Source organism: Polypterus senegalus, chromosome 9, assembly GCF_016835505.1.
Source record: "Polypterus senegalus isolate Bchr_013 chromosome 9, ASM1683550v1, whole genome shotgun sequence".
Taxonomy (NCBI): Eukaryota; Metazoa; Chordata; class Cladistia; order Polypteriformes; family Polypteridae; genus Polypterus; species Polypterus senegalus.
Genome location: NC_053162.1, coordinates 87,657,680 through 87,679,656, shown reverse-complemented (window position 1 = coordinate 87,679,656; position 21,977 = coordinate 87,657,680). Strand labels below are relative to the sequence as shown.

General features: G+C 38.0%; 1 protein-coding gene across 1 annotated transcript in view; it reads left to right on the top strand.

Annotated features, from left to right (window-relative positions):
- The first annotated feature begins 19,985 nt into the window (after positions 1 to 19,985).
- Positions 19,986 to 21,977, top strand: part of def8 (differentially expressed in FDCP 8 homolog) — a 44,588-nt gene continuing 42,596 nt past the window's right edge. Inside the window, exon 1 of the mRNA XM_039763404.1 lies at positions 19,986 to 20,177. The gene's annotated coding sequence lies outside the window, so the exon portion shown is untranslated. The remainder of the gene's footprint in view (positions 20,178 to 21,977) is intronic.

The window sequence follows — 21,977 nt, the reverse complement described above, 5'->3', positions numbered from 1 at the left end:
TAATTTGTTTTGAGTTGATTTGAAATTATTTGTCATCAGCTACATCAGCTATACTGGCAGTTCATTTATGTGTAATTGAACCTTCTTCTCGCTGTGCTTAGCTACAGTAAGTACCATTACATGTTTATTGGATCATTCTTTTTATGATAAATAGAAATAAATTAAATAATGTGCATGAAAAACATTTGTATTTGAATACCAAATGTAAATTAAAGGGCCTTAAAACAGTGGCTATACTGTAAACTGATACTAGAGTATTTTGAAGTAATATGAGAAGTGTTGTACAGATCGCCATATCTGATGTAATTTCAGTTTTTTTAATTATAAAAAGGCTTGACACCTGAAGTTTCAAATCTTTGTTTCCTAAATTCCACTGGAATATTGCAAGCATTCTTGCGAGTTAATAGAGTGTTTTATGTTGTTTTTTTAATTGTGGTGTCCTTAATAGCAAGTGTGACGGTATAGTAGCTGCAGTGTTTTATTGTTGAGATTCATTTGCCTTGTCGTCTATCCATCCATCCATTATCCAACCCGCTATATCCTAACACAGGGTCACGGGGGTCTGCTGGAGCCAATCCCAGCCAAAACAGGGCGCAAGGCAGGAACAAATCCGAGTTAGAGCACAAGCCCACCGCAGCCCTACTCTGAATATTTTTAATTGTCATTATAAGAATACAATTTAGCAAGAAAATGTAAAAGAAAAAGGTGAAATAATAGAAAAACTGAAAAAACAGAACTTAAGACTGTTTTCTCATTCAGGTTGTTTTTGTATTTTTTAAGGAATGACAAAAGTAACCAGACCTCTATCTATCTATCTATCTATCTATCTATCTATCTATCTATCTATCTATCTATCTATCTATCTATCTATCTATCTATCTATCTATCTATCTATCTATCTATCTATGATTCAAATAGAAATATTACTAAATTTCTTATGAATGTAACTCACACTACTACTGCTTTCTAAATGCAGATTAAGAGAAGAAAAATGTGAGCTAATTAAATAATATGGTTAGTTACAGTTAAAATGTCTCACTGATTGTGAAACTGATGGGAAGAAAAACATGCAGTCTGCATGGGTCCCCAGGACTAAACTTGGAAACCACTGTTAGGGATGTGGCAACCTGCTTTTGTATTTCTCATGAGTAGACCAATAGATGGGAGTAAACAGACAGCAATAGTGTGAAGTGAATAAAAGGGCATCGACCATTTGCATAACATTTTTCAATCCAATTAATCCATTTTTGGAGATGCTAAAGACTATCCCAGCAGCACCAGGCACAAAACAAAAGACAGCCCTGGTCAGGGCCTCTGTCCATTACAGGATCCATCCCTGCACATTCTCATACCTACACTGTTTCCAATCACCCTAACCTGCATATCGTTAGGGATGTGGCAGAAAAACTCATGCAGAAACAACGTGAAAATAAAAATCTCTACACACACTAGAATTGGATGCAAGATTCCAGCCAGAAGGTGGATCATTTGTTTCTATTTGGTTGCTTGTTAATGAGCTGGTGCCAACCTTACTGGTGTACATTAAAGAAGGTTGTGTTTCTTATGTGTAGCAGCCTAACTGCAACTACAGCAGTACTATCCAAATATCTATAAACAACAATGAAACTTGTGAGCAAAATAAAATACTTCACTGTACATAATGTAAAACTGCTCCAAAGCTGATATGTGATATTGCTTGGTTAAAACATGCATGTACAAAGGCAAATATTATGTGAATCGATAAGTCTGAAAACTGTATCTCTGATAAAGAAATGCAATTAAAAACATGTGTACAATCCCTTGAAAAAGTCTAAAAGTGGCACCCATCCATATGCTAGTATTGAATGTTGAAAGCAGCAATTAGGTGGGCATATCTTGATTCGGACATCTCTAACTTTGTTGGAGATGTATCCACAAACTCTTCAAACACAGGAGACACAACATCTAACAGCTAATAATGTTTTAATATGCATGTGAACCTTTTCTTATTTTTTGTAAGAGTTCACTAAATGAAACTCCTGCTGTTTTCTCCACAGTGATTGTGATGGAAAAAGCAACCCACTAGTTGTACCACTTGAATGACAGTTTTGCGTGCTATCTGGCAAACATGAATTGTAAATAGCTGACAGAAGGGGTGAGATACCTTGAATGCAAGCTCCTTTGTCTCCAGGCTTTAATTGTGCCACTCCAAAACCGCAGTGCCTTTCATTCCTAGAAAACTACAGTATATTTTATGTTTTTCATTTGATTACGTAAAACACACTAATATGTAAAAATATGTTTTTTAAGAAATCATTCTGGGGGCAAATGTTAATGGGTGATCCTACTTTGAACTGATGTTTTATACAAGAACCAACATATCTACAAGGCTGATGTCTGATGAATCGTTTTTGAATTATTACTTCTTAAAATAATGGTGATTTTAACAATGGGATTGAGAACATGGTGGGCATCAAATATCTACTGTATCACGCAATGTTCGTATAATGGAGTGCTCATATTAACTGGTGGTGTTACATCTCAGCACATGGAGCAATTCCTCCAGGAATCCAGGATAATTTTTGATGCCCTGGAGAAAAGGTCTGTAGCCACACATAAGCTCCATAAGTTAAGGCAGGGTTTTCAATAAATTGGTGACTACATGCACACAATCAAGACCCAAACATCTGACACAAGGGGAGATATGCTGCCTTGTTTTTCAATTTTGTAATGGCTTGTCAGAAGATTTAAAGAATGACATGTGTAACTATTACATTTGAGACACCACAGAGAATGTGATTACTTTTCTATTCAATCTGGGAATACTCAATACCTGGCTAAGAAGAAAAGTGAAAAGAGTCATCTAGTTCCACAGTGAAAATGCAAAAAGCTCCCTCTGATTCCAAGGCACCTGAAATTCTTACGGAGAATGGAAAATCTCCTGTTGAACTGAAGGTCTGTGGCTTAGAGGCAGCACCAGAGCGACTAACTGAAGCACCAGAGAGACTAACTGAAGAGTTCTTGCAGTACTGGGTTTCAAAGGGTGAACAGTAGCTTTCAACCTATGTATAGTGACAGTTTTTCTCTATTGGTTTCTATTCACATTTTTCCCACTTTTACCTATCATGGTCATCTCTGGAGTGGTCAAATGTTTCCATTAGTTCCATCGTAATGAAATAATTCAGAATAAAACTCCATCCAATGAAATATACAATTTTGCTACAGATGGTGGGTAGGGGCCCCAAAATCCCATCCCCATTGGAATTGCTCATTTGGAATTGTTCATCTCCTGACAGTAATTTTAGGATTGTAGATTTCAGCGGGTAATTTCTGTAATGATTTTGGTGTAGTTTGAAGCCTAAATGTTAGTGATTCCTACTTTGACTTCAATGTATAAGTTAGTATTTCTGTTTTGGCAACAGATGTTGAGTCTTTCTGGTTTTGAATAACATTTTGGATATACAGTTAATTCCTAGTCCATCTTTTGTTTTGGCTGCTAAATTCCCTTACATTGGTAGTACACTCATGGAGGGAAAGTCAAAGAAATAGATGAAGGGTCGGTCAGAACAGAGGGATCAATAAACCAGAACGTCAGAGACAAAACACTAAACTAGATTGTTGTCAAAAAGGTCAAAGGTAAGGTTCAAAACTGGTAAACTAAATTTGAAAAGTACTAAAGAAAGTTTTACAAAGTATCTCCAATTTTGCACATCCCAGAAGTATGCGATGCTGACCATATTACATCATAGTGGTAACCAGTGATATTTTCATAACGAAAACAAGAACTAGAACTAAAAATATTATTTTTCATTTTATAAGCATGAGAACTGAAATTAAGGCAAACAGAGAAACTAAAACTAAATGAAAATAAAAATTAGCGACATGTGAACGAAGCAAAATAAGAATAAAATGTAGTAAAATCAAAAAAAACAGCAATAGCATTTTCATTTAATCCGGTTCAGTTGTACACAGGGGTAAGTTGCCCTGAGCATTCATTCATGTTGTACTGTTCACTATGTGATGATCTTGTAACTTGGGCCTACTATAGTCATGTGGCGCAACTTCTGTAAAGGACTGTTGTTTGTTTGTTGAGCACATTTGGTTCGTTGGGTTGAAGCAGTAAGCACATGTGGTTGACAATGGTGAGTTCTGCACAGATGTTTGCAGATAGAAAGCGAGAAGTAATGTTTGGAAATACTTTGATTACAGTGCACGTGATAATAAAAGCAAATGTAGTGTGCAAGAAGAAGAAAGTGCGGTTTGTAGTTAGTTAGTAGGAAGAATACTGCAAATGTGAAGGGCTCATTTAGCTCGACGTCCTCGAAAGATTTTAAGTGCATTAGATGTGGAAAACAAGATTAAAGCTGAGACAGAAAGAGAGACAGTAAGCAACATACAGTCTGCTGGCGTCAGTGGCCAAGGACCTTGTCTGCGCACCTGCATCACAGGTGTTCGTCAAGCGAATATTTTCACTGTACAGCTATCTGTGCAATGCACGTTATTACAACAAGAACAAATCTCTTAAAATGCATGATTGTTTAAAGCTTAACAGCAATGTGCTTGCACAGACTGGTTTCTTGGGTTGACACATTTGATCTTGCTGACTATACTCATTAGGCCACACAATCTGTTTGATCATTGATAGTTAAGCTATTTTTAATGGCATTATGACCTGTGAGGTTGTTGACTGAAACATAACTTGCATTGAAATATGTGTAGGCCAGCATTTGTGGTCTTGCAACAGAAAAAAACTATAATGGCACTAATATTATATAAAAGGCCAGAACTAAATAAAATAAAAACTAAAATTTTAAAAACAGAACTAAATAAAAATAAAAATTGTTGACTCCACTGAAAACTAGAACAAAATAAAAATTCTAATTAATTTTATAAAATAAAATAAAAACTAAAACTGCAATTAATATAAGAACTTAAATATCACTGGGTAACATCATTCAATGTGGACTTGCAGTTATCCTAGGAATATAAGGTGATAGAAACCTTAAACAAATAATCCACAAAATGGTGGCACCCATGAAAAACAAAAGGCCACCACAGAAATACAAAAATGGGAAGTGACTGGTGTAAAGGCGAACCCTGACAAAGATAGACGTATGACACAGGTTCAAAGCACACAGGGCTTTTATTTTCTTTTTTCCCCCATTGTGGAAACGTCTTCCCCATTCCCACAAGCACAACAACATAATCCCAACACCAAAACACAATTCTTTCTCTTCTCTTCTCTCTCTTTCTCTTTCTTTCTCCTCCAGCACTCCTCCTGGCAAGCTTCGTCTCCCTCCTCCCAACTCTGGCGTCCGGATTAGTGGCTGCTGGCTCCCTTTATAAGCCACCCAGAAGTGTTTCAGGTGCTTGATTGCTTGTTTCTGGTTGCAGTTTCAGGTGTGGCGGAAGAACCGCCAACACAGGCCCAGGAGCCACTGCAGCACCCCCTTCTGGCACCCCCAGACACCAACAGGGCTGAAGAGAACTCAGTTTCCCATTGGGCCCTGTTGGTATCCGAAGTACCACTGCCATCCAGGGGGGATGCCATCTAGTGTCCCGGAGGAGGTATGCCCATGCCTGTTCCCCCGGACCATATGCAGAAGAGGCGTCCCGTCCAGGCAAGGGCCCCGGCCGTCCACCACACTGGTTAATGACAGGGCTTTTTTTTTTCGTACAGTATGTGTCTTTTTATGGGTATTTATGTGCTTGTCTAAATAGGCAACATTTAAAAATAATCCACAACATACGCGTGAAGTACTGTCACATTTGTGGAAGAGCTATCCATCCATCCATTATCCAACCCGCTATATTCTAACTACAGGGTCACGGGGGTCTGCTGGAGCTAGTCCCAGCCGACGCAGGGCGCAAGGCAGGAAACAAAACCCAGGCAGGGCGCCAGCCCACCGCAGGGCACACATACACACCAAGCACACACTAGGGTCAATTCAGAATTGCCAATGTACCTAACCTGCATGTTTTTGGACTGTGGGAGGAAACCGGAGTACCCGGAGGAAACCCACGCAGACACGGGGAGAACATGGAATCTCCATGCAGGGAGGACCCGGGAAGCGAACCCAGGTCTCCTAACTATGAGGCAGCAGTGGTGCCACTGCACCCCTTGGAAGAACTATCTTTTTGCAAAAAACCAAAAATGAAAACTACATAAAGATGTGATACTCTTCGTGAGGCAACAGATATAAAGTGCAGGGTTATCAATGGACAATTCAAAGATACTGATTATTAGGGACCTCACTCAATTAAGTACAGTTGTGCTTGAAAGTTTGTGAACCCTTTAGAATTTTCTATATTTCTGCATAAATATGACCTAAAACTTCATCAGATTTTCACTCAAGTCCTAAAAGTAGATAAAAAGAAACCAGTTAAACAAATGAGACAAAAATATTATACTTGGTCATTTATTTATTGAGGAAAATGATCGAATATTACATATTTGTGAGTGGCAAAAATATGTGAACCTCTAGGATTAGCAGTTTGAAGGTGAAATTAGAGTCAGGTGTTTTCAATCAAGGGGATGACAATCTGGCGTGAGTGGGCACCCTGTGTTATTTAAAGAACAGGGATCTATCAAAGTCTGCTCTTCACAACACATGTTTGTGGAAGTGTATCATGGCACGAACAAAGGAGATTTCTGAGGACCTCAGAAAAAGAGTTGTTGATGCTCATCAGGCTGGAAAAGGTTACAAAACCATTTATAAAGAGTTTGGACTCCACCAATCCACAGTCAGATAGATTGTGTACAAATGGAGGAAATTCAAGACCATTGATACCCTCCCCAGGAGTGTCCGACCAACAAAGATCACTCCAAGAGCAAGGCATGTAATAGTCAGCGAGGTCACAAAGTAACTTCTAAGTAACTGAAGGACTCTCTAACATTGGCTCATGTTCATGTTCATGAGTCCACCATCAGGAGAACACTGAACAACAATGGTGTGCATGGCAGGGTTGCAAGGAGAAAGCCACCGCTCTCCAAAAAGAAAAAACATTGCTGCTCGTCTGCAGTTAGTTAAAGATCACGTGGACAAACCAGAAGGCTATTGGAAGAATGTTTTGTGGATGGATGAGACCAAAATAGCACTTTTTGATTTAAATGAAAAGCATTTTGTTTGGAGAAAGGAAAACACTGCATTCCAGCATAAGAACCTTATCCCATCTATGAAACATGGTGGTGGCAGTATCATGGTTTGGGCCTGTTTTGCTGCATCTGGGCCAGGACGGTTTGCCTTCATTGATGGAACAATGAATTCTGAATTATATCAGAGAATTCTAAAGGAAAATGTCAGGACATCTGTCCATGAACTGAATCTCAAAAGAAGGTGGGCCATGCAGCAAGACAACGACCCTAAGCACACAAGTCGTTCTACCAAAGAATGGTTAAAGATGAATAAAGTTAATGTTTTGGAATGGCCAAGTCAAAGTCCTGACCTTAATCCAATCGAAATGTTGTGGAAGGACCTGAAGCGAGCAGTTAATGTGAGGAAACCCACCAACATCCCAGAGTTGAAGCTGTTCTGTACGGAGGAATGGGCTAAAATTCCTCCAAGCTGGTGTGCAGGAATGATCCAAAGTTACCGGAAACATTTAGTTGCAGTTATTGCGGCAAAGGGGGGTCACACCAGATACTGAAAGCAAAGGTTTACATACTTTTGCCACTCACAAATATGTAATATTCGATCATTTTCCTTAATAAATAAATGACAAAGTATAATAATTTTGTCTCATTTGTTTAACTGGTTTCTCTTTATCTACTTTTAGGACTTGAGTGAAAATCTGATGATGTTTTAGGTCACATTTATGCAGAAATATAGAAAATTTTAAAGGGTCCACAAACTTTGAAACCCAACTATAGGTCCGGGCAGCGTGTAATCCTTCTTAATTACTATACTGTATATGGAGCACTGAGATTGCCCATATAACCAAACTCATCAAAAAGAATAATGTAAAGTTTTGTTTGGACATGTAGGATGCCATTACTTGTTTTAAATGATTGTTTGTGAGCATGCAACTTAATAAGCTCAAAAATGATGCAGACCTCATAAAACAAAAGCCAGATCTGAACTTCGCTGAAGGCTAACTCCAAAAGAGTAGGCCTCACCACCTCAGGTAGCCTGGCACCAAACTCAAAAGCAGGCTTACTACCTGCACAATCTCAAAAAATTGATAAAGCCTTTTATGGCTCAGGTACCAAAAATGTCCAAAAAAACTGAAATAGGGACCCCATTAAAAAACATGACCCAAAACAAAAAGAAAATTCTATATACTGAATGTTTAATTATTTATTAAGGATACAGATTTTGTAATAAACCTTATGGTGCAGCTTAGACAAATTGTCAGTGATGGACCTTGATTCTCAGAGTTGTAGGTCTTTGATTATAAGACACTCTCACATGAATGACCTAACAGGAAATTACCAAGCCCCTGCTTTTGTACAAGTAGCTTCATACTCCAAGGTTCAGCACTCCTGATTCAAAAGCCACTGTAGCCAAAGGTTTGAAGTGTGCCATTGAGATCTATGAGCTTTATTCGATATGCATTGTTTTATTTAAAATGGGTAATTGAGGCCATAAATAAATACAGCTGAAGCCATGCAAACCAGCTGAAAAGCATAAACATTACTACCATGTAAGCAAACTGACAGAGAGATAGGAAGGGACAAGTGGAGGCAACTCAGACAGGCAATTAAAAGTGCTCATGTGCTCCCTCTTTAGTGATGATCAATATATGGCCAGGGGGAATTGTCCGCTATTTAGAGAGTCTCTGTGAATGAATCGTATGTTTGGCAAATGTATTTTCTGATTTTGGAACCTGAGAAACATATAAAGCTCTGGCAACAGCACAAAACATTACAGCTCATGTATGTATGGATGGAAAACATCACTCCTACAAAATAATAATTATTCAGAAACACAAAATTACCAAGAAAGAAAATATTAATCAAATCATATTACATAAAAAGAAACAAAGATAAAATCAATAAAACTTAGAATATATAAAAGGCAAACTTAAAGACACTAGGAAACTGCTAATGGCCAAGCAGAATTATGATGTTGAAAATAGAAAACGCCTCAGTATTAAGCTAGCACTAGAGGAATGGCAGCACTGGTGTGAAGGGGCTGCCCAATCCTTTGTCAGGTGAAATGTGCATTGATCTTCTAGCAGTTTGTTTTTCTATTTTCTTACAAAAATGGTCATTAGAAAATGAAGATACATGCCCTGTCTCACAGACATTATAATACTAATTCATATTGTGAGCAGACCACTCGTATGTATCAGCTAATGATGTCTATGCTCCTTACTGTATCTCTCGCATCAGTTTTACTGGTGTTATTTCAACAAACTTGATGGGCACGTCTGGAGATCTCTGCTTAGAAGTGGGAATCTGTCAGAATTCATGTTGATAATTTTACTAGGTTGCAATGCTTGGCTTTTTTTTCGTGTTTTGTGGCTTTTATGGTGCACTTTCAGTGTATGAGCGCTCTGACATGCTTGTGTAATTTGCTTGTGTATTCTGATTTATTTTAACATTTTCTTAAAATGTTTCCAACACCACAGTTGTCATGGCCATATTATCTGTAGCAACTGCATTGCCAAACCAGCATGCTTATGCTTTGAATATTGAAGTTATATATGGTAGCAACAGTCTCTAAGTCACAGATCTCATACATGCACCAGAAACAAAGAAAAATAAAGATTATAAAAAAAGATAAAGGATGGAGGTAAACAGATTTAAAAAGATTTTCAAGGTTGTTGAAAATTAGGAAAGCAAAGGAAGAAAAGAAAACAGGATGTTTAAGGTTTAAAGCACTGCAGCCTCCTATTAAGGGAATAGTTGAAGTCCACAGATACTGTATCTGAGTTAGAGAAAAACCCAATAACTTCATTATTTTAACTGACTGAACATTATATAGTACATAATTTACACAACAATAAATTGGGTTGGGATTAGCATGCTTTACATGAAAAGCCACAGTTGGGGAAAAGTATAACAACCTATACACACTTTGTATTCTATAATAAAATACAAATAAAATAAACCTCTGATGTCACTACTAGCAATACACATAACACTTTAACACCCAAATGATTAAAGCCAGAGTAAGGGCCACATTGGTGAAGGAAAACTCCATTGTGAAGCTGATGTGACCACATATAAAAATGGGTAGAAAATGGAGTAGGTATAGTTTTCACTGCTGTCTCACTAGGAGGTCTGGAGGAGGATAAAACTCTAGAGGAATCAAAGTTTCTATTTATTCCTGAGTATAACAGAAAAAAAATTAAGGAGAAGTATACATTGGATTCTTGCTAGTATAATTAGGAGGTAGGTAGAGTTGATTTTCTTTTGTGCAAGATGACTTAAATGGATTTGCTAAAAAAGATTCAGTGATGGTGCAGAATGCCATCAGTATCACATTAACACCTCAAAAAACAGAAAGTATAATGTTATAGATTACACTTTCTGTAGATATAAGACCTGCAAAGAGGAAGTAATACCAGATATGGGAAATGAGAGAAAGTGTAGCTTAGGTTTTGGTGGACCAGCATTTTACACCAAGATTTCACACAATGTTTTCCCTTTTCTGTTATTAAAGATGAATCAATCATAGAATGTAAGCACTATACAATGCATCATAACACCTCATAGGAGGACAAAAATTCATATTCACTTTATTGAGCTGCTGCTTTACCTAAAGTATCTCTCCTACCTATTTATGTTAACACATATTCTTACAGCACAAATATCCCACATAACCCATTATTTAAAATGATAATCTTTCATAGTTTAGAATATTGAATTTATAGCTCAGAATGGGGCTTCACATTACATTAAACTAAAGTCGACATTCTCATTGAAAATAACTTTAATTCTCTTCTTACAGCAGTCATCGCATTATAGAAGCAGCAAAGCAGGTGTTTTATATAAAAAATACATAAACAATACATAAATTTTTAGCGCACATTTTTAATGAGATGGCAGGCAGACAGACATGTCATTTGTGGCTAAATTGAGAGCAGATGTTTGAACAATTGCAGAAGAGGAGACATTAGCACAGATGATCTGCCTACATTAGTTCATCACCTCATAGATTTAAGTTAAACCCACTGAAGAGGCCTGAAGCAAGAAAAAAATCAACTACCAACTGCTGAGCAGCCTTTTGTCACGCAGATGTAGAATGAAGAAGATGCATAATTAATGCTCAGACAGTGATTTCTTTAGATTGCTGGGATTCCAAAATGTTACAGACTTTGTTATTTTTGAAAAAGTGTGAACAAATCACACATTTCAGTTCCTCTTTAAATTTTACAAGAGAGATACTTTCTTTGTCAAACTCTTAAACATGGGTTTTGACATGTGTGGTATCGGCATCTTCTTCATGGGGAAGACGTTTAGAGAGGGCACCAAAAAGGATCAGAAAGACTGATACAGATTATGTGACATGCAGGTGATTGCAATACACTTACATAATACGGTGACTGATATATTCTGTTATTTTAGTGTTGGATCTTATCAAATAAAAGAAAACAAACTGAAATAATTTGAGAGTAAGTTAGGGGCAAGAAGTACAAGGTAGTGTCAAGACTTTGGCTTTGTGTTTTGACTGACCTTTTGTCTCAGATTTTGCATTTACTTTTTAGACACAGTATTATCTATCAGGCTATATTTTTGATTTCTCCAAAAACTATTATGAGTAACCGCAGTCTACAGGGTAGTTTGCAACATTTGCAACCTTTGACATTCCCAGGAAATATCTCAGTTTCGTGCTCAGATTTTATTTCAGTCATGTGCTGCGTAAAACATTACTGAGCTAAACATGAAAAAGCTCGAGGAACAACATTTCACAAATATATGGAGACTAATTATGATATAAATTCAACTCTGTCCTCCCTGTCTAGAAGTAAGTGTAACCACAATGAAAAATCACAAGAGCAGAGAAGCATATTATTATCCTCACAGTTACAAATTAGATTCAGCCCTCCTCCAAAAAATGGATGGAATGCATTTATGTTTCAGACTACAGAACTACTTTTTTTACAAGATGCATGTGGAGTTGTTGGATGTTGTAGAGAGGGAAGGAAGGAGACAGTTCAAGATAGAGAGAGACCTTGAACTATTTCAAATAAAAGCAATGGAGAACCTCTTACTCACTAGAGGGCACCATGGAGAATTATTCTATGTTTAGGCTTCTCAGGGACACTAACGAGGCCTACCCTGAACTTAACAATAATTATCTATGAAAGTCGGGAGTACCAGGGGCCACTACAGGGTCTTTCAGGTCTGCAGCCTTCTAACCAAGATCCCTGTAAGTAATTTGTAAGAGACGCTCAGAAGTATTTCAGTGCTAGGGCATAAAAGCCCCTTCTGTCTATATAGCTAGTAAAAATTAAATAATGATTCAAATTGGTGGAGGAAGTCAAGGTGAGATGGAGATAAAGTACTGGTAGAAGGTGAGCAGGGAGTGACAGATTTGTACTGGATAAGCAGACCCGTCACCCCACGCAGTACTTGGGATTTGTTGTTTGCAAGTACATAATGTGGCAACCAGGTATTTGTTATTTTTTTTTTTATTGCACTTTACATTCCCCCTGATTTTCCTTAAAGAAAAACAAACTAATTTTCTCCTCCTTGGCCCTAAGGCTAAAGAATGCCTGAGAGCTCCTTGTACATTTCACACTGACAAAAGAAAATCAAGTAATGATGTAGCTACATCTTTGTTGAAAACAAAGCCTATCATATGTAATTTTAATTTCACAATATATCCATCTATCCATTTCTAACCTGCTTATCCTAAGCAGGGTTTTGGAAAAGCTTGAACCTATCAGGTGCAAGTCAGGAAAAATCCCTGGACAGGCACCAGTTTACTGTAGGGAGAAAACACTTACACACAAACACACAATAAGGAATTAAGAAATTCATGCTTTCTTACTGACAATTACATTTAAAATGCAGACAATTAATGAAGTGCAAATAGTCAATATGTCTGAACTGACAACTAAGAGTCATGGTAGAAATACACTGAGCTGGGTTGACCAGCTGCTCAACCTTTACCTGCAGGGAACATGCTGCTTTTATTTTTTTTTTAGGGAGAAAACCACAACCACAGATTCAAAGGTACTAGTTTTCACACTCACTTTTAACAGTGCTCACTGGAAATCACAATCTGATGAAGGCAGAGATCAGATTCTGACAGCAGAGATGAACCCCTTAGCTTTCTAAACAGGATAAACTCCAAAGCTGCACCTTAATATCATGAACATATGAGGAGACAAGACACACATTTGGTGCAGTCCATTTCCAACACTGGAAGATCATGATTTAATATCAAGTATACGAAAACAGCTGTCGCTGTTATGAATAGAGCAAATACTAGTCATTCCAGCAAAATGTCTCTAAGTGTTTGGTGAGGAGACAAGACACACATTTGGTGCAGTCCATTTACAATCTGGAAGATCATGATTTAATATCAAGTATACGAAAACAGCTGTCACTGTTCTGAACAGAGCAAATACTAGTCATTCCAGCAAAATGTCATTAAGTGTTTGGGTTTTCCATACAGTGATCAGTTGAATGCTCAGCATTCCGCTTTACCCCATGGTTCAGATCATATAGCTTTGGTTCAAACTGAATCACTGACCATAAGTCCAATGATACATACGCTTGTTGTTGTCATAGACAATCCAGTTTTAGCATAGAAATGCAGAAAAAACATTATTAGCTCAAATTCAGAATAGGGCATTGGCACTGAGGTCTCTCAGTAGGACTACAGAATTAGTAGATAGTACTGTTTCGAGCATAGAGCCTACTGTCTGTGGTGGGCAGGCAATCCTACCTGGGGTTTGTTTCCTGCCTTGTGCCCTGTGTTGGCTGGGATTGGCTCCAGCAGAACCCCATGACCCTGTAGTTAGGATGTAACAGGTTTGATAATGGATGGATGGATGGATGGATCGATGGAGTCTACTGTCTCTAAAAAGGTTTAATAACCTGTGTAACTGTTTAGTGCATTCACACAAATAACAGCCAAATTTTTCTTCTCTTTAAGTCATAGTCACATTAGATACAATGTCCTTGCCCACCAGAACAAACCTCAACTGTATGGCATCTGGCAGTGGACGCTTGATATTGGCTCTGTGCTGCACACTTTTAAAATCGCTTCTTTAACCCCAATGTTACAAAAGTCTGGTCTTGATGCTGACAATCTTAACAATTTCCGGCCTATTTCCCACTTACCTTTCCTGTCAAAAGCTCTTGAACGTGTTGTAGCTCAGCTCACCAATTACTTAACCACTAATAACTTGATGGAACCCTTTCAGTCTTGTTTAAGAGTGCAGCACAGCTCTGAAACTGCTCTGCTATGGGTAACCAATGATTTGCTTATGGCAGCAGACTCTGGACAAACCAGCATATTAATTCTGTTAGACCTCAGCGCAGCATTTGACACTGTCAGACATGACATTCTACTGTGCTGACTGGAGAACATGCTGGGTATCTCTGGCACTGCCCTCCAGTGGTTTAAGTCCTATCTGACTGATAGGCAAGAGTTTGTTAGTTTTGGCAACAGCAGATCCAGCTCGGCGCCAGTCACACAAGGAGTTCCTCAGGGCTCTGTCCTCGGCCCTCTTCTCTTCTGTATTTATATGCTTCCCCTTGGCCATATTATTCGTAGCTATGGACTGGACTATCATTTTTATGCAGATGATACTCAACTCTACTTCAATGTTAAAAGTGGAACTTCATCAGAGCTTTCTCAGCTCACAACCTGCCTTAGTGAAATTAAAACCTGGATGGAGCAGAACTCTTTAAAATTAAATTGCAACAAAACTGAACTCCTGCAAATTGGGACTAAAATGCAACTTAATAAAATGAGCTCCTTCCCAGTCAATCTTGGCGGTGATCTCATCAGACCTGCCTCTACTGCAAAGAATCTTGGTGTCTTTTTTGATTCCTCCCTTTCTTACTCTGCCCACATAAATCACATTAAGAAACTTTCTTACTTTCACCTCTGTAACATATCCCGTGTTCGCTCCTTCCTCTCCTTTTCTAATGCTGAGAAACTTGTCCATGCTTTTATCACATCCCGCATAGATTATTGTAACTCGCTGCTGGCAGGTGCCCCTTCTAATCTTATATCACAGCTCCAGCTTATTCAAAACTCAGCTGCAAGAGTCCTTACTCAAACCAGCAGCAGCGAGCACATCACACTCATCCTGGTTCATCTTCACTGGCTCCCTGTGTCTTACAGAATCGAATATAAAATCCAACTAATTACCTACAAAGCCTTAAATAACCTTGTGCCAAACTACATCAGTGACCTTCTCCATCACTATGTACCTGCCCGCCCACTAAGGTCCTCTGATTCTGGCAATCTTGTTGGGCCCCACAATATTCTACACTCCATGGTGACAGGGCCTTCAGCTGTTCAGCTGTATAGTGCCCAGACTCTGGAATGACCTACCAAAATTAATCAGATCAGCTGACTCCATGAATTCTTTTAAAAAACAACTCAAAACTCATCTGTTCAGGAAGGCTTTTAGCTCTACTTGACTTCATTCCCCTTCTATCAGTTTACCTCTCTGTCAAGATGCTCATGTAACCTGTATGTGTGTGCTAGACCATCAATTATGTTGTATGTTAGGCTTTCTCTGAATTTACTGCCTTAATCTTCTTTATTTATTTGGTTTGTACTATGCTATATACTGTATACCCTGCCATTCTTTCTTATATTCTGTAGGTGCCTTGAGCATGGGAAAGGCGTTATATAAATAAAATGTATTATTATTATTATATTCACCTAGACCCTCTCATGTGGGAAATTACCAGAGTAAGAGAAAGAACACCCTTGATTTAGAACTTTGATTCCAGAGTCAGTGATGTGTTTAAGAGATGAGTCAAAATGTATTGGGCCAGTACTTTTCAACTTCCAACACATATTTCAGTTCCTTCCACCTTGGGAGGAGTAATAGTCCATGTCCCAAGTACCAATTTTCATCGCCAAGGTTGAGTATGCCTGTATCGGTCCATATTTGTCACCTGAGTGGTACTGATCCCACATGACAGCTCTACAAAACTTTTTCAGATTGAACCAGACTGGGCTATATGGGTAATTCTGCCAGCAAGTGATCACTAGTGAATGCCTCTACCAGGCCTAGCTCCAGAAGTGTGTCCTGATATCCCTGTGTCAAGGCAGATTCTATTACATTTAATTAGAACATTTCCTTCCAGTTGAGGGGATATGCTCCAGGACAACAATACACCAATCCGGAGGGGCTGTGTTGTCTCTGGTTTGAATAAAAACAACCTATTACTTTTGTTCAGCCTTGTAAGAAGGCATATTCAATATAGTCATATATTTTTTGAAAAGAGAACCCAGCTTCTAGCAAAATAAAAAACAACACAATGAGAAATTAAAAGAGCAAATGGCTGTTTTAAACATAACCTGTCTTTTAAGTATTGCTGGAGAAAATGTACAGTTTTGTCATTAAGCAAAGCAGAGGTGAAAATGCAACACAGATATAAAAAATTGTGAATTAAAAAACTGAAATAGGCACTTAAACTGAATACAAAAGTGAAGCTTGGGAGCTGCTTAAATATATAACAAGACAGGAAACATGGCTCTAGGTGACTGCCAGATACAGTAATTGCAGTCACTTTCCAGTTATAGTGAGAGGTTTTATGGAGGTAAACTGTATGTTGTAGATATGATCTGAAATATGACAAAAGTGGGATGGCATAAACTTTGAATAGTGTATCATTTTACTATTGCAAATCTCCTGCTTTATATCTTGCTCATGCTTAATGTCCAATGATTTTCAATGGACCGGTGAACTTGACAGTAAAGTTACTAATATGACATGAACTTCTCAGCCACAAGATATAAAGTCAATCTTCATTGGAACATTTAATAAACATGTAATGCATTTACATGCACACACAAAACTGGGAGAAGATGAGTAACCTGGTTAAAGTAGAAACCTGGTTTCTTAAAAACTTCTGTTTACATGTGCAAGTACGCTCCAACATCATTCAACTGTGGAAGATAGAGTTAAATGTCATCATCTACCGTTGTAAATCTAAAAACAAACATGAAACCTGTAACAATTTCAGCATATCTAAAGCAAATAACTAGATTAAAACTAAAGAAGACACTTTATGTACAATATGTTTCTACTATTGGATTGCATGCGGCACTCTTTTCTGCTTGGCTCTGCGACGGAAACTTGCAAAGCAGCGGCATATAGATACATGCTTCTTGACTTACACTCAGTGCTGCTTGGATAATAATAATACCGGTATTTTTACTTCAATAAACGAGTATAGTGTCAGGTTACTTATTACTTTAAAAAGTAATAAGACTACATAAAGCAAATTACTTTTAACGTGTCACCCCCAACACTGCTCCTGATAGAGTGCTGCTGAGCTTAGCACTGTACTTTTAGCTCATTGCCATAAAGTTAGCGACTTCTAAAATATATATGGATATGGACTATTTCAACAAAGAGCAGGAATCATGTGATCACCTGAGAATTTGCCTCAGGAAATTTATCTTGTGGCTGCTTCCACCTGTGGCAACTCAAAGTGTGTGAAACAAACACATGTGCAGACTACAAAAGTCATAACTTGTAACCAGGTTATGGGTTTAAATGGTCAAATAACCAGGTTATTTATGTTAACCTGGTTTCTCAGACACAAATAACCCTGTTTCTCTAACCAGAATAAGGGTTTACATAGCATTTTAGAAATCAGGTTTCTGTGCATATCCACCAAGGTTAATAACGAGCAGATAAATTCACTGAATGTCAGGTCTCAAGAATTCTGGTCCCAGGCGACTAGACATCCATAGATATACACTGTCAGGAATTACCTGTTCAGGCTGGTGCTGGGTATATTATATTGTATGCATATTTTATATGACACTGTTTCTTTAATATAAATAGAAACAATATTCAAATGTGTTCATAGTAACTGGGATCTGAGTATGTACTTCTTCAGCAGAAAAATGGCTATACATCTATGAAAGTTAAGGAATGATCTCATAAATATGGCAAGGATTTGAGCTTAATACATCTTAAATGATGAAAAACACATTTATAATTTTTCATATACAGTACAGTGTGGAAGAGAGCAGTTTTAAAATAAGGTTTAGCTTAAGGTAAGGAAGTTTCACTCACTTACCAGGCATCAAAGAGTGGCAATATTTTGCAAGATAGATAGATAGATAGATAGATAGATAGATAGATAGATAGATAGATAGATAGATAGAACCTTATTTGTCCCATAGGACTATTTGGCTTTTTACAGAATGATAAATAAATAATAAATAACATTGTTATATTATTATAAACAACAAACTAGTCTTAAATATACACCAGAATGATTAAAAAGAAAGAAAAGTAAAAAGACAGAAAACATCTACGACTTAGCAGTTACAGTTGTAGTGAGGCATTATGCAGATATATTGCTATTGATATAAAGGAGTCCCAGTAGTGTTTTCTGGCAAAGTTCTGTTGAATTAACTACTTACAGTGCAGTGTTAGTGTGTTAGAGAGATGATGTACAGCATTGTTCATAATTGTTACCAGTTGTGTTATCATTCTCTGTTTTGCTGCTACCTCCAGGGGATCAAAAACACATCCCACAGCTGAGCCTGACTTTTTAATTAGCTTGATGATTCTGTGGGCCTACCCTGAAGTGATGTGACTAGCCCAGCAAACCAGAGTGTAGAAAATCGAACTGGCCATCACAGAGTTGTAGAATACAGTATATAAAGAATGTCACTGCCCACATTAAAAAACCACAGCTCTGGCTTATATAGTCCCTTTGTGTTTCGAGACAAGTTCAGCCCGTCATGGATGTGGACTGCAAAGTACCTGTAGGAGTGCACCACCGTCCACATGTACTCTCAGAATGGTGACCAGCCATAGAGGCTCTTTGGTGCAATGAAAGTGGATAACCAGTTCCTTGGTTTTGCTTAAGGAGACTGCGGGGGTAAGGAGACTGCGGGGGTGAGGGGTCCCCTTCCCTGTCCCCCTTGGAGTTTTTCTCAGTGGCAATGAATCAGATGTTTGTTAAGAATTGTATGATAGATAAAACTTTAAAAAAGATGTGAATTGATACAAAGTTAACCTGGTTGGAAACATTGGACCACAGTGTGAAAAACCCAGATAAACTGAGAGTTTTGAAAAATCCACCCAGATATCTGAGTAGGTGCCTAAAAAGAGGATATTTCCAGGGAAACCCGGACATACTGTATTCCCAGTTTCGCTGATGCTAAGTTGCAGACATTTTTTTCTGCACCAAGAAACAAAGTTCTCTACTTGGCTCCAATACTCTGCCTCATCCTCCTTATCAATACAGGCCATAAGGAAATTTCTGTCAGTGACATGACCTGGTGTTATATTTATAGTCTGAGGTTTACAGTGTGAAGAGAAGATCAGACAGGACTGATCCTTGCGGTTCTCCAGTGTTAGTTACATTTGTATTAGAGACAAGACAGAACTTCACTGTACCCTGTACACGTGACAATAATGACCCTATAAAACATGCATTTTAACTTGACTAGCATTTTTGTAAATGTTTCTTAGATGAGGATATGTATCTTGCTATGGCCTTTTCTCTAATCTAGGTCTAATACATACTGTACATTGCATCCAGTTCCACCTAGATAGGTCCTGGCTCTGCGCAACCCTGAAAAAGTTAGAAAATAATTTTTAATTTCATGTAGAGTACAGTGCATAAAAAAAGAGAAGTAATATTCAGCATCAACCTCAACTACCTTGGGACCTTCTGCCCACAATATTTGCATCACCCTTCACTAATGCAAAGACGCAGAATCAAACGTTAACCCATTTTCTCCAGAAATAACATATTAAAAATTGAATTACATATGTTGTAATCACCGTGAAAACTCAAAGACAAATTGCAAAGAACTGTGTTGCAGCAGCCGGTCAGTAGAGGCCAGCACTTAGGAGTCTCGATATCTGTGTGTTCGGGTGGACTCCACCATAGAAAACCGGTATCGTTGGCGGATAAGTTACCCGGCAGAGTGCAGGCAAAACAATTAAAAAGGAAAGGAAAAGCGGCTGACAAAGAGGCAAAATGTCATGTCAGCTGACGAAAACAGAAGTTATGACATAAGGAGTCGTCTGAAATGAGCAGCGCGCGGTGCCTGTCGCGTCGCGTGGAGGTGAGTTCACGCGAGAGGCTCGTGGCCGCGCTTGTTTGTGAGAATAATAAAAAAACCCAGTCCTCCCCATACTTCACGAGAACTCTTAAATCACCGCCGTTTGTGTTGATCTTAAGTTTCCCTTTTGTGTTTTTGCATAGCTGATGAGGGAATAGGCTAGCTGGACAGGTTTGATGTACATTTTCTCTAAATGCTCGCGGATTACGAGTCACCCTGGGGATCTTTAGACGCTCTCGAGTTTTTTAATTGCAGCCCCACGAAATCACGTGTTACACTAAACGCACAGCGGTGTAATGGGAGAGGCGAAACTCCATCGAATGTGCAGCATTTGCAGAAATCTCAGATGTCCAATTCCTTCTTTTCATGTGTGCGTTGGGATATGTGAAATAACCGGATTTCTGATAGCACGGCTAATATCCCAATTACCTTTAAAAGTCTCCTTGATCCGGGGCTTGCGGTTTAGGATTTTATATTGTGAATCGAGAGTTTTTGGCAAATACCTTAAAAGCTTGACCTTCTACAGTAGAGCCTGGCAGGACATTCATTAAATTTATTTCTACAAGGCTTCTTGTAGCCACTATATACAATCTAAAAAATAAATACTTTTATGCAAGGTACACTCTATTAGATATCATATAGCCAAGTGAAAAATTATGGAAATTGCTGCCTTTTTCAGCATATTTGAACAGGCAAATAGTAGATCTCCATGAAAGCAGTGCGTGTAGATAAAGGTGATAAATCGTACTTGAATAAAAACGCAAGGAAAATTTTTTGTTTTGATCATTTATTGAACAAAATTATCAATTTAATTTTCTACTGGGGAATAAATACTTCCACCCTTGGCCTCAGAAGCTGTTATTATCCCCTTTAGCAGAAACCTCTTCTTATATCTTATCGATTAATAAATAGATGGAAGAAATTAGAGAAAATGTAGCATGGTGGTCAGATTAATAAATAGAAGAAGAAACGAGAGGAACAATGAGAGGGTGAACATTTTTTAAACGTTACTGCAAAACCTATCAAGGTACATAAAAATATGCAGATACAGTAAGAGAGTGTGCAGTCCAGTAAAAGTGAATATATTTTCCACCTGTCTACAAATGACCAATGATTCACCTCACACCAGCCTTCTTGGTAGCCAGAGTTCTGCTCCTCAAGTCTTTATCATCTATTTAAATTTATGGCTCCTTGCTTAACTGTAAAAGCTCAATTGTCAGTCTATTGTCCCATAAGGTTCATATCGCAAAAAAAGATCCACTCATTTTCTTTTACAATTTATTTTAGTTTTATTGCTGTTGTTTCTTGATTTCTCTGAAACTGGCTTTGTCCATCAACTCTAACAGTGCTAACTTTTGTTTTGATCTTTGTTTACCCATTTATATAATCAGTCTTAGACAGGGTAGACTTGGAACTTCTGGCTTTTCTCTGCTTTTACCAAGTATTTATTTTGCAAACTTCCTTCACTGCTGCAACAGTCTATCTTTATATATCTATATTCAACATTTCTCTGTCAATGTTTTGTTCCATGAAAAAGTCCATCCATCCCTTAATGAAATTGTCTAATTCATTTCTGTGTCATGCAGAGCAGGAGCCTGCCTTGGCTGTGTCTAGTGCAAGACATGAACCACCCCTGGACTGTTTGGCAATCTGTCATAGGGTACACTTATACTCACATTCATTCTGTTTTTAAAGTTGCTGATAAACCTAAACAACATGTCTTTGTGAGGTTTGAGAAGAACTTAAATAATAATGCACACATGATAATGTGGACAAAATGTTAAAGTCACACAGTTGGCCAAT